General features: G+C 36.8%; 1 protein-coding gene across 17 annotated transcripts in view; it reads right to left on the bottom strand.

Moving 5' to 3' along the window:
• SIPA1L1 (signal induced proliferation associated 1 like 1) overlaps positions 1-12,742 on the bottom strand; it is a 335,407-nt gene that overhangs the window by 292,030 nt on the left and 30,635 nt on the right. For all 17 annotated transcript variants that reach the window (XM_081047663.1, XM_081047664.1, XM_081047665.1 and 14 more), the window contains one exon: positions 8,256-8,350. The gene's annotated coding sequence lies outside the window, so the exon portion shown is untranslated. The remainder of the gene's footprint in view (positions 1-8,255; positions 8,351-12,742) is intronic.

The following is a 12,742-nucleotide window of genomic DNA, read 5'->3' as shown; positions in this document are numbered from 1 at the left end:
ATATAATATAATATAATATAATAATATAATAAATATAATATATAATATAACATAATATATAATAAATATAACATGATATATAATAAATGTAACATAATATATAATAAATATAATATAACATAACACAATACAATACCAGACCTTATATTAATTTTTGCTCCAAAAGACACATTAGAGCTGATGGTCCAGCTAGGTCTTATTTTCGGGGAAACAAGGTAGTTGTCTCTGAAGAGAGCTGGAAAAGGTGGAGCACAGGATTTTTTCTTTTCAAGCCTATATTACTATATTGCTTACTATTTAAAATAGGCATATCATTAATGTGCAAAAAATACAAATTAAATTAAAAATACTAAATACTTCAAAAAATCTAGTGTCCAACCTTGGGACTCTATCAAGGAAATATTTTCAACTGAATTTAGTTTCTCTAAACTAGTTTTCAGAGAAAAACCAGTTTGAATAAAGAGCATGAGAAATGTACTAGGTGTGATAAAAACATATGGTGAATGTTTATTAAACAAACATTATTACAGTAAAAGACACATTGTCATCAATCCCCTTCAAAATACCCTCCCTCACTTTGTACACACTTATCCCACCACTCCTGCCACTTTCTGAAGCAGTTCTGGAACTCCTCTTTCGTGAGTGTCTTTAGTTACACTGTTGTGGCTGAATCAATGTCCTGAATCAATTCAAAATGTTTACCTTTCATGGTCATTTTGACTTTGGGGAAGAGCCAGAAGTCAGACAGTGCCTGATCCAGTGAATAAGGTGGATGAGGACACACTGTAAAGTTTTTGACAGAAATTGCTGTATACCAGAAGCAATGTGTGACATGGAGCATTGTCACGATGAAGGATGATTTATGGCACACTTTAAAACACACCTTTTCTCAACCAGTAGCTCACACCCGACTGCACAAACAAGCTAAAACTTATACACTGTTACTAAGGTTCAATGCATTGAAGATCACTGCCTTTTCTGTTTAGATGGCACTCGGCAGCAGCATTCACCATATTTTGTGATCAACAACAGAAAGGCTCCGTGTATAATAAACAGTTATAAAAAATTAAAACTCTTACTTGTAAATTAAAGAACGAGTGGTTCAATAAAAACATTTAGTGAAAGTTAAGGCTATAGGAACACTGAGTCCCATATCAATATATCCCTATCCCATTTCCTAATAAATGTTACAAATAGTAATTAAGAAAGTAAAATATTTTTTTCAAAAATATTCATCAGCCTCAAGAAATAATGTGATAATTTTTTTCTACCCACTGAACTAAGCATTTTATTTCATTTCTTTGGCTGCCCATAGTCACATGGAGTATTTTCCAATACTACCTAAGAACTTCAAAGACCAGCTCCTCACATCCATAGCAGAGTTGCCCTGAAGAGACACATTAGCACTTTTTTCAAATAAAATGAGTCTAACCTCCACTCTATCCAGTCTCTAGAGGGTGAATTATTTCTAAGGGTACCTTTTGCAAAACAGCTTTCAAGTCACAAAAATACCAGCAAGGGAAGGAGACAAGAAAATATGATAAAAATTTTATTATACACGCACAAACACACATACACACACTACATATTCATAACACTAGTAACATTTTAACTCATCACTTTAGATGTTATGTTGGAAACTTTCTGGAAACCCCGAAAAACTATTCATAGTTCCATCCAATGAGAAACATTCTAATTAAATGCATAATATTAATTATAATTGTCTACGGAAACACTCAAGGGAAGTCTACAGATGGTTTCTAAAGTAGACTCCATCCAGTGGAGCGATTTCTCATTGAAGATGTCTGAGGCCCATGCACTCATTCCTGCGTTTGTGAAGCGCCATCTGTGATTATACAACTGAATATTACAGTCACCCCAGACCATTCCATGTTTAAAGAGAAGTGTTTATGGCCATATCCTGCCAAACAACCAGAATACCACTTCACATCAGTTCAACCACTGCTTGATTGAACTTGTTAGGATTACACTGAAATACAGATGTAAAACAAATACTAAGCCAAGGAATGTAATGTCCACATTGTATAAAGGGGGTTGGGGGAATCCGTGTATAATGCCCCTTAGTCAGCCAGGCAAAAGGTACAGCAGTATTTAAATTCTAAAAGCTGGAAATTTACCTATAGAACATGGATAAAAATAACAAATACTAAATTTTGGAAAAAGGAATGAATTCCTCTTAAGGGTGGAGTACATTATCTCAGAATGCAGCCCCAAGTAGGTGGCAATAAAAGTACAATGTTGTTTCTGGATCTATCCAAGCAAACTAGCAAGTCTAGAAATAGGAGGAAAAGATGAACCTGAGAACATTTTTTAAATGTATTGTTTAGAGTAGGTTGCACTATGTTATTGATTTGAATCTACTTCATGTAGCAATACCAACTAGAAGACACTACCACCCAATTGCTTCCTGTGATTTAAACCCACTTTGTAGTGCCGGACTAATTCTCAGTAAACAAGTCAACACAGGACAGTGAGCCAACATACTCATTCTCTTCTCTCAATTATCAAATACATAATGGCTCAAAATAAATTCTTTCAAAGAATGCTTATAAATTAAAAACCAGAAACGAGACAGTATGGTAATGTCTGAACTGTGGCTTATCACACGTTTTCTCTCTTCTAAATAAAATACAGTGTTCAGTCTGAAAGGCTGAGAATCCACACAAAGATCTGTTTAAACCATTTAGACACCATATTTCATAATCTCCATAAAAAGGAGAGAAGTTCGTTAAAAAGACTGAGTAGGGGTTAAAAAACTGACACCATTGTTTGGGCTCCAGAACATGCCACTTACACCTCCATTTTATTTTATCATTCAAGTGAAATGTGACACAAGAGTACACAAAGAATACATACGAAACCATATATTTGCTAAAACTCCATTTACAATAACCATTATTGAGAAATAACCACCCATGTCTCCTTAAAACACTCAATTATACCTATAAAAAATTATGACTATAATGAAATCAGGAGAACATACACTTCTGTGTGTTGAAAAATTTTTGAGGCTGCCTTCTGGTACTTTCATCAATGGAGACACATCATTTTAATCTTTCTCATGAATAAATAAACCCTTCTGGAAATGTTGCCCTTACTATTCAAGGTAAGGGGAAGTATTACTAGAAATCCATTTTGCAATTCATCTAAATTACCCATACTGAATGTTTTCGCAAGTATTTCCTATCCACGCTAGTACTACTCAGGATTGATGGCGGACGAAGCATAAAGTGAATTATTTCATCAAGTTCATCCTGTTAGTCACTAAATAAAAGTCAAGATCAACTCCCCATTTACTGGCCGTTTTCACTCCAAAATACCATTCTTATTACTTAATTCAATAAGCACATGCTTGTACAGTTACATTAATGTATTGTTTTTATTATAAATACTTTCTGTAAAATGGATACTCTAGAGCAGGGGTGTCAAAACTGCTGCCCGCAGGCCAACTGCGGTCCACAATCCATTGTTAATTGGCCCGCAGCAAATTCCAAAAATATATTTAGTTTACTTAAATAAACCAGGTGAAGCAATACGTACTTCACCTCGAGTGAGGGGCCCGGCTGTTTGTGTATTTTACCACATATGGCCCTTGGCGAAAAACGTTGAAAAAAGTTTGGACACCCCTTCTCTAGAGCATAGACTATTTCTGCATACGTTAAATTATTGCTGGTATTATAAAGCAAAATATACAAATATAAGTAATTTATAAAGTAAACTGTGATGTCACAGATGCAAAGTACCATCTCAGATTCAGCGAAATCCTGACGTCACTACCCTTGACTAGTGATGTGACTTCTCTGATTCTCCATTTCTAAATGCTTAACCTGGGGAATACCACCAACTGCACTGGGTTACGGAGAGGAAGAAATGAGACCATGTATATAGTAAGCGCTCAGCATAGCGCCCAGTATCAACAAGTACTGGCCATTATTGTGCTGCTGCGACTACTGAAGGAAAAAGTATGTAGCAATCACCCCTAAAGGAGTTAAACTTAAGCGATTCACACAATAGTCTCTGAAAGTCTCTTCAAATAGTGAAAGGAAACTACCACCAAAATAAAACCAACAAAATTTACAAAGATCATATGAATAAGTTCTCCAAGGTCTAGTATAGTTTACCACAATGTTGTAAAGAAAAATCTACATTCTAGTCTGACTTGAGCATAATGTGTAACATTTAATACACAAGACATCTATTACTTCATCTCCCAATATCTTAAAAACAGAATAAATCTTTTAATAAGAATTAACTAATGTTTTAATAAGAAAGAGCTAAGAATGTTATTAGCATATTTTTGTAAAAGTGAAAAATTAGAAACAGGCTAAATGTCCAGTAATATGGAAAACATGTGAAAAAAAAATTAAGCAGCTATAACCAGAACGAGAGGGATTTATTTACTAATATACAATGATCTAAGACATGTCAAGTTAAAAAAACACAGAAAGTACAACCAAAAGAATAACTTATGTTACACGCATACATATTTATGCACTTAAATTCATACACAAAGAATTCAAAGTATGTAACCAATGATGACCTCTTGGTTTTACTCTGCATAATTCTGTTATTTGACGATTCCAGCAAGACTATATTTATGTATTACTTGTGTAATTTATGAACCCCAAGGAAAGTTAGCCAATAAATACAGTAGGCTCAAATTAAATAAAAATAAGTTTTAGAAAGCACTTTATAGTTTACAAAAGAATTTTATAACCTTTTAAATAAATCCTTTAACACATTACCTAATACGATCCCCACAAAAAGCTCCTGGAACTAAGGTAGTATCCTCATTTTAAAATTGAGAACAGACTCAAGTATTTATTAATTCATTATTAATAAATGCAGAGCCAAAATGGAAACATTGTGTCTGGTCTTCAGGCTACAGGACCTCCATAAATTGGAAGTGCTGGCAACTACACCAAGGCTCTCTAAATCTCAGTAGTGCTTCTAGTCACGGGAAAGTGGAGGAAAAAGCATTAGAGAAGTCAAAGACCTGGGTTCTAATCTTGACTATATCATCACTAAACTTCATGGTAAATCAAATTCTAGGACCATGATTTTCTGCGGCTACACAGCAGATTCAACAGTGACGTTTTTAAAAAATACTAATACCCAGGCCTGACCTCCAGAGATTAGGACTTAATTGGTGTGAAGTATTAGCACATTTATAAGAAGCTCCGCAGGTTATTCTAATTCAACCGCAGCTTTAAGACTTACTACTTTTATCTGATAAAAATAAAAGACAATGAAAATCACTTCTGCTATGTACTTTGCAGAGTTGAAATATGGAATGAAGGTTATATGGAAAGCCCCTTATAAACAATAAATGCCTTACAAATGTAAAAGAATCATTATTTATTCATTCAAACATGTATCGCATCTTCTGTGTGCCAGGCATGTGCTTGGGATGGAGAGAGAAGGCATCGCCCTCAGGAAGCTGGGGAGCTATCACATCCTCAATAACTAACAAGCAGTGGGGAAAACCACAGCAGTGGCACAAAGATGGTGGTGACCAGCCCAGCCTTGGGACCTGAAGGTACATAGGGGTGATGATGGGAAGAGGGCTTAGAAAGACCTGTGCAGAGGAGAACTTCAGGCTACATCATGGCATTCACATCACACCCAGGCAAGTAGTTAAGGATGGCCGGAGGTTCTTAAGAGAAAGGTGTAGGGACCCTGGAGGTCCGTGAGACTTTTTCAGGAAGTCTGTGAGGTTAAAACTATTTTAATAACAATACTATGGCACCTCACCACCAAAAACTAGAAAGAACCCAAATATCCCCCAACTGTAGGATAGGTAAATAGATAAACTGTAGTATACTCATACACTGGGATAAGACTCAGCAATAAAAAGGAACAAATTAGTGAAACACACAAGAAAGAGCATGGATGAATCTCAAATGCATTATGTTAAATGAAAGAAGCCAGACTCACAAGACTACAGACTGTGTGATTCCATTTATATGACATTCGGGCAAAAGCAAAACCACAGGGCAAGAAAATAGGTCAGAGGGTGCTGAGGCTAAGGGTAGGAGAATATTTTGGGGTAATGGAAACGTTCTGTATCTTCCTTGCGGTTACACGACCTTATATGTGTTTGTCAAAACGCAGAGAAGAACTGTACATTAAAAAGGGTAGATTTCACTTTATATGTTATACCTCAACAAATCTAAATCATACCATGCCATTTGCCTTTTTCACTCTCATTGCCCATAAGTCTACATTTTCCAGAAGCTGTATGACAGTGATGATGTCATCACTCTGCACTAAGGAAATGTAAGGCTGCATATTCTCATGTTTTACATTTTTCTCCATTTTAATTTCTAATACAGTAAATAAGAATATGGATCCTCGTCAAAAATGGTGGCAGCAGCTGGGTCCCGGGTTTCTGGGCTGCCAGGTCAGTTCCAGCTACGGCTGGGACAGCCCACGTCAAGTGGCACCCATGGCAAGGAGAGCTCAGCTGACATGTGGAAGGCCCTCACCTACCTCATCACGCTCCCTGGGGTGGGAGAGAGCATGCTGCAACCTTCCTTAAGTCACACCACGGAGAGCACGAGAGACCCGAGTCCATCGCCTACCTCCGTCTCTGCATCAGGTCCAAGCCCTTTCCCTGAGGAGATGGTAACCATACCCTATTCCATAACGCTCATGTGAATCCGCTTCTGACCGGCTATGAAGACGAATAAAGAGAACCTGGAGCACTACCCAGTGGGGACCACAGCACTGGTTTGGACCATTACTCTGAACACGGACCCAGAAAAGTGTATGCAACCTTAAGCTGACCTTCTTTCCTGCATCAAATGATGACTAGTATACTGATCTGCCATCCCTTTGCTCATGACAGGAGATGGCTTAAATAAATAACTTTACATTGGTCATGGGGAAAAAATAAGAAGAAGAATAATGAAGAATAGAATCAACATAAACAAAAGCTCTCATAGGGTTTCAATAATTTTTGCCAGTGTGAAGGGTTACTGAAACAAAAAAGTTTGAGAACCACTGCTATAGGCACTGGGAAGGCCCTGAAGTATTCTAAGCAGAGAGTAACAAGACCCAACTTTACAAAGGCTGAGGCAGAGGAATTAGTTACGAAGTAACTACAAAGCTCTGATTAAGGCTGATGCAAGGTACACTGGAAAGAAATTATGTCTCCATGCCATCTGTAGCATGTTACAAATCCCAAGCCAGTATCACTCTACTACGCTGTCTCTTTGTTGGTGTGCTAATGTTTTGCAAGCTAACTTCTGTTAACTGATAATGTAGTTAGGAAACAATCTGCTACAACTGCCATCCTACAATGCATTACTGATAAGTGATTTTTAGACTATTCACTCAGTTGCCACTGCCCCTCTTGAAAACAATGCCAATAATTTAAAATTAAATTTTACATATTTTAACCGTGAAAAGTCACTATCCTCAAAAGGTACAAATGCTAACTTAGAAGTGACTCAATACCTCAAAATTAATTAGGAAAATTAGGTAATCAATTAAAAAGCCAATATATTATTTCTCTGAAACGTGCTTTCATTCATATCCAGAAACATTATGACAATCACAGTTCAGCACAATTTTTTCTATGTAATGTGTTTCTTTTAATTTGTGGGGGGTGGGAGGGGGCAGTTGTTATTTGTTTCCTCCCCAGGAAAAATTCATTTCTAAGTACCAGCTCTGTAAATTCTAAATTATTTCAAGTAAAGATCTTTTTCTACAATCTTCTCATGCCCAAAATTATTATAAGTCCTTAGGGATGCCATAGAGGTAGAAACAATAACCTTAAAGCCATCCATGTCTTTAAGCTTTAAATATATAGAAAATAGATTATAAATAGAGAGACAGGGAGACAGGAAAACAGATGATAGATCAATGAATCAATCCGGGAGGGAAATGGAAAGTATTAGAAGAATGGATGATTTCCTTCCCCCTAAAAAAAAAAAAAAAAAAACTTAAATACGGTTTTACAAGCCATTTTAAATAGACTTGTGTGTCTTTGTGTGTGTGTGTGTGTTTTAATTGCCACCACATATTCGCTTCTGTAATTGTTTTTAAGTAGCAAACCCCACCAACACCTCTTAGGTAATCCCAAACAGGTGAAAACCTGTCTGGAGAATTCAATTCGCCACCTTTTAAAAAATTCACCTATACTTTCATGTGAAAGTGCTGAGGGGCAGCTTCAGATTTCTTCCAAAGTAGCTGTGTATTATTAAGATAAAGTAAAATTAGATCCTTACCTGAAAGTATAGTCCTTTTCATCTACCTCTTATACAAAAATCTTGGAAGTTAGATTACAATCAGTTCTGCAGGAGATTCAACTTTGAAAGTGAACCTATGGATGGAAAAGGGAGAAATAATTAATTCGAAATACATGCACAATGAAGATAAAAACATCAATCTGATCAAAGATGAAATTTCTGTACACTTGTTAAAGCCAAATGGTTTCGCAGGAAACCTGTTTTCTGTGACTCAAATCCAAAATGGAAAACGTGGGTGGTTCTTCCTGTCTTACCATTAAGAGTCAGCCAATTGGCTGATGAAGTTTTCACACAACTTAAGCTCAAACTCCAGCCTTCCATCTGCTCTAATACTCTCATACCTTAGTGACATGAATGAGGAATAAAGGCTTCCTTCAGCCTCAAAGGCAGTCTTTAACTGAGTAGCTTTGCTTTATTTTATCTAGGCCATATTTAAGCAAACTGCCAAGTTCCACGAAACTCCAAATCCAGAAGATATGAAAACTAATGACAGCAAAATCACAAAATAATTCAGGGACATTAGGACTATCTCTGACTTTCGAGTTGTAATTTCTAAAAAATGATGGCTAAATCTCTCTCGGGTACTAAGCAACAATAGCAGCACAATTTTGGTGCAGGGGCTTCCAGCCCAGTCCTCTTAACCAAAGCTGCATTTCCTCCCTAACCATAAGCCACTCACCATTTGCCAAGACCCGCCTGCCAACAGATACCAAATAGGAACTTAACATATAACTTCCAGAATAGGAATCCAATAATTCTGTAGGGTATTTCTGCATATCCACCTAGAGCTAGTAAACCAGCTGGTGGAATACAGACCTAACTGAACACACACACACACAACAGTATCCCTTCAAGGAGAAAGAGACCACGGGTACATGATACTAGTCTGGTAAAACAATCACGTACAGTAAGTCCTCACTTAACGGCGTCGATAGGTTCTGCAATGTTAAACAAAACAACATATAATGAAACCAATGTTACCAAAGGCTCATGGATATTAACAACAGGTAAGTTCTTACAGTAGCTCATGAATGTTATAACAAAATGATATTACTGGAGGACCTGCTGTATATACCTTTCTGCCAGAGGTCGCCTTACAGTTATTCCTATAATCAATGGAAAATCTGCAAGTACAAGACAATAAAAAGTCAGATGGCTACTTCGAACATTAACACAAGGACTCCAAATGGCAAACTGCCTCAGGGTGGCAACTGTTCAGTTCCTAAAGAGTCTAGGCTCAATTGGAAAATTCTTCAAGTCTTAGGAGGTCTCTTGTGTCAAAAATGCTCAGAGGCTCATAGAGTTCGCCCTGCTTAGCAGAGAAAGGCTTTTCATGAGGCACCAGTGAGTGCTCAGCAAGTTCTTGCATGATTCCTCCATTAGTCAGTCACACCGGAAAACCCAGTGACCAGACTAAAGCGAGGTGCCCTGGCTCCTGAAATAGTCATCTCACGGGAACTGTTTTGTGTGGAGAAAATGAAACTTGAAATACGCACATTGTTTGCATGTTTAAGTTTTAGAAAATGTGTGTGTGGAGGCACTAAGCAGACCATGAGCAAACACGGATCATAAGCTTTTAGAGCTGGAAGAGACCTTGATGTCCCATTTACCATTGTAAAACCCTCGTTTTACAAGCAATATTAAGTCAAAATCTGACTGCCAGTGTAGTGTTCTTCCTATTACACCCTGCCCTCCAATCAATTGTGGAAACAGTATTTTGAAGCATTATTAAAATAGTTACAACTCATTTGCATGATAAATCTCATTTAACAATGTGTTACAAAAGAAACAACAAGAAAGATTATGAAATAAAAATCTTTAGAGTATTCCCTGCTGGGGAAGCAGTAGGATGAGGTTGGCTGTCTTTCTCTATCAAATATGGCTTAATTTCACGGTCAGGAGAAAAGTATGTACAAATTATGTACACAAATCACCTCTCTCTCTCTTTTAAAACTGATCACTTCCAACACAAATCACTTCTCTCTCTCCTTTAAAACTGATTACTTCCAAACGAGTACCTCTAGTGAAAAGATACAAAACATGGTATCTTACTTCACTTACAAGGAATGTTGAAATGACATAGTAATCATTTCTCCTCAAATTGAGGTTTAAAATATCTTCTAAGTAAGGTATTTTCACTGTACTGTAATTAATTTCCCCTAATACAATATATTTAACATCAGAACCGGTCAAGTAGACTTTTTTCCCCCCGCTGCAGTTTTCTTTAAAATTCTGACTTTTTTTTAACACTTCTAAGATAGCCACCTAAGGTGATCTTTCATTGTGTCCATTTCCTCAAAATCCAAATGACAATTCCTCAAGTTACCCCATTTTTACAAGCTAAAAACAAACAAAACAAACAAAACAACGAACAAAAACCACCACCACCACCAAAAAAAACCCACATGCTATACACATTAAAAGAGAAGGACATAAAATGATTTGTATAGGATGAAATATCTACATGAATTTTTGAAATTTTACAGATAAAACATAAATCTCTAAATAAATTCATCATTGCTCCCTGGGTTATCTCCAAAGACAGGTCTATACACTCCTCTTTTATTAAGAATACTTCAGTGAAAATTTGTGACAAAAATTAGTATCAATTCTGCCATTAATTTGTTGTGTGATGTTGGGCAATCATTTTTAGTTTGGGGCTCAAGCTTACATAACAAGTCAGAATATTTGATACCTAAGATATTTTCAGGATTTCTCAACATCTTCCTAAGACATTAAATATCTTCTTTATTTCCCTTTAATTCTAAAAGTCAAGAATATCTTTAATAATAAATATTAACATTTACAAACATTATACCCGAGAACTTACTAGGAGACCACTACCCACCTTAGTTAAACAAAACTTTTAGAACATTATAGATTTTAATGGCATGAAATCTACCTCCTTGTCCCATGTCTCAGCTTTTCAAACAAAAAAAATCAGAAGTGTATTTTCACATCTGGATGACTGCAGAAGCATTTTTCCGCTCTGCCAAGACCTTGGTTCCTTCCTCTTACCACCCCACTGCCTCGGTACCTCGATACGCTTACACCTATTTGTGATTTACCACAATGCTGAAAATAGATAAATAAATCATGAAAACTTTTTAAATCAATCATGTTTAACACCAGCTACTGTCCAAGTCTATCTGTGAGAAACACTGTGTGCATTTTTTTTATCATTTAGTCGTCTAGATTTTAACATCTGAAGAACTTGTTCTGTTGATAATACCTGAAAATGTAATGATTGTTTATCATCTGAATCCGAGTTCCTTGTTTATCGCAAATAAAGCAAGGCAGTTCCCGAATACTGTATATAACACGACTCATACGTTTACCTTATACTCTTCACATTCCAACAGATGATTCTGTCATGTCCAATGAGCTCATGAATAAAATAATCAGCAGGGTTAAGAATCTGCCTTTTTTTCAAGTAGGGAGCCTAAAAAGTAGTTGTTTTTGCCAAGTCCATTCATTCAACATATATTTATTATCTACTACAGGGTAGGCACTATTTATTCTTCATGCTAAGGATGTATAAATAAATTGCCTTTACACGCTGTTGAACAGAAAAAGACCAGCATGGCAGAATAAGGGTGTTGGGGAATGAATGGAGAGAAGCTGGGCTGCAATCTGAAACAGAGCAGGTCAGGGTAAGATGCACTGCAAAGGCAGCTCTGAACAAAGAGCTGGAGGAGGTGAGAAGTCAGCCAGGTTGAGTCCCCTACTAATTTTTACATTGCACTGACTATGCATGTAATAGCAAATGCCTTATCCAGAGTTGTGTATGAGCAAATTTATGAGCGGCTCAGAATAGAAGAGAGCTGTGGGTAAACTCCCTTCATTGTTGTAGTTTGAGTTATCAAGTGAAACCTGTTACCAAGTGAAACTTACATCATCATTTCTGCATGCTCATTGTGCGTTTTTCCCCCTAAATGTGGTTTTGAACAAAATTCTTACTTCTTTGATTCCTTTTCCTTAAAACTCAGGAACAAATTTCCAAGTATTCACTTGACACATACGAGAGCATCAATGTTACCCAACCAACCTCAAACCCACAGCATTATTAAAATAGTTACAATTCAGTTGCATGATAAATCTCATTTAACAATGTGTTACAAAAGAAACAACAAGAAAGACTACGAAATAAAGATCTTTAGAGTATTCCCTGCTGGGGAAGCAGTAAGATGAGGTTGGCTGTCTTAAATCTATTTTTGTTATGTCTGTAGTCCAGCCACTACACCAGGACTTAAATCTCACGATGGGAATCCAGAAGACACCGAAGCTTTCTCCCACTGTGGAGAAACCTCTGCTTTCCTAGAGGTTTTAGTGGGAAGGCACAGGGGTTAGTGGGAAAAGACCGGACTGGGGAATCAGGAGGCCTCACCACCAACCAGCTGTATAACCTTGAGCAAATCACTTCATCCCCTGGGCTTCAGTTTCCTCAGTTACAAAATTAGGGTACT

This window comes from Rhinolophus hipposideros, assembly GCF_964194185.1.
Source record: "Rhinolophus hipposideros genome assembly, chromosome: 5".
In the NCBI taxonomy this organism is placed as follows: domain Eukaryota; kingdom Metazoa; phylum Chordata; class Mammalia; order Chiroptera; family Rhinolophidae; genus Rhinolophus; species Rhinolophus hipposideros.
The sequence above is the reverse complement of the archived record's forward strand: the minus strand, read 5'-3'. Positions and strand labels throughout refer to the sequence as shown.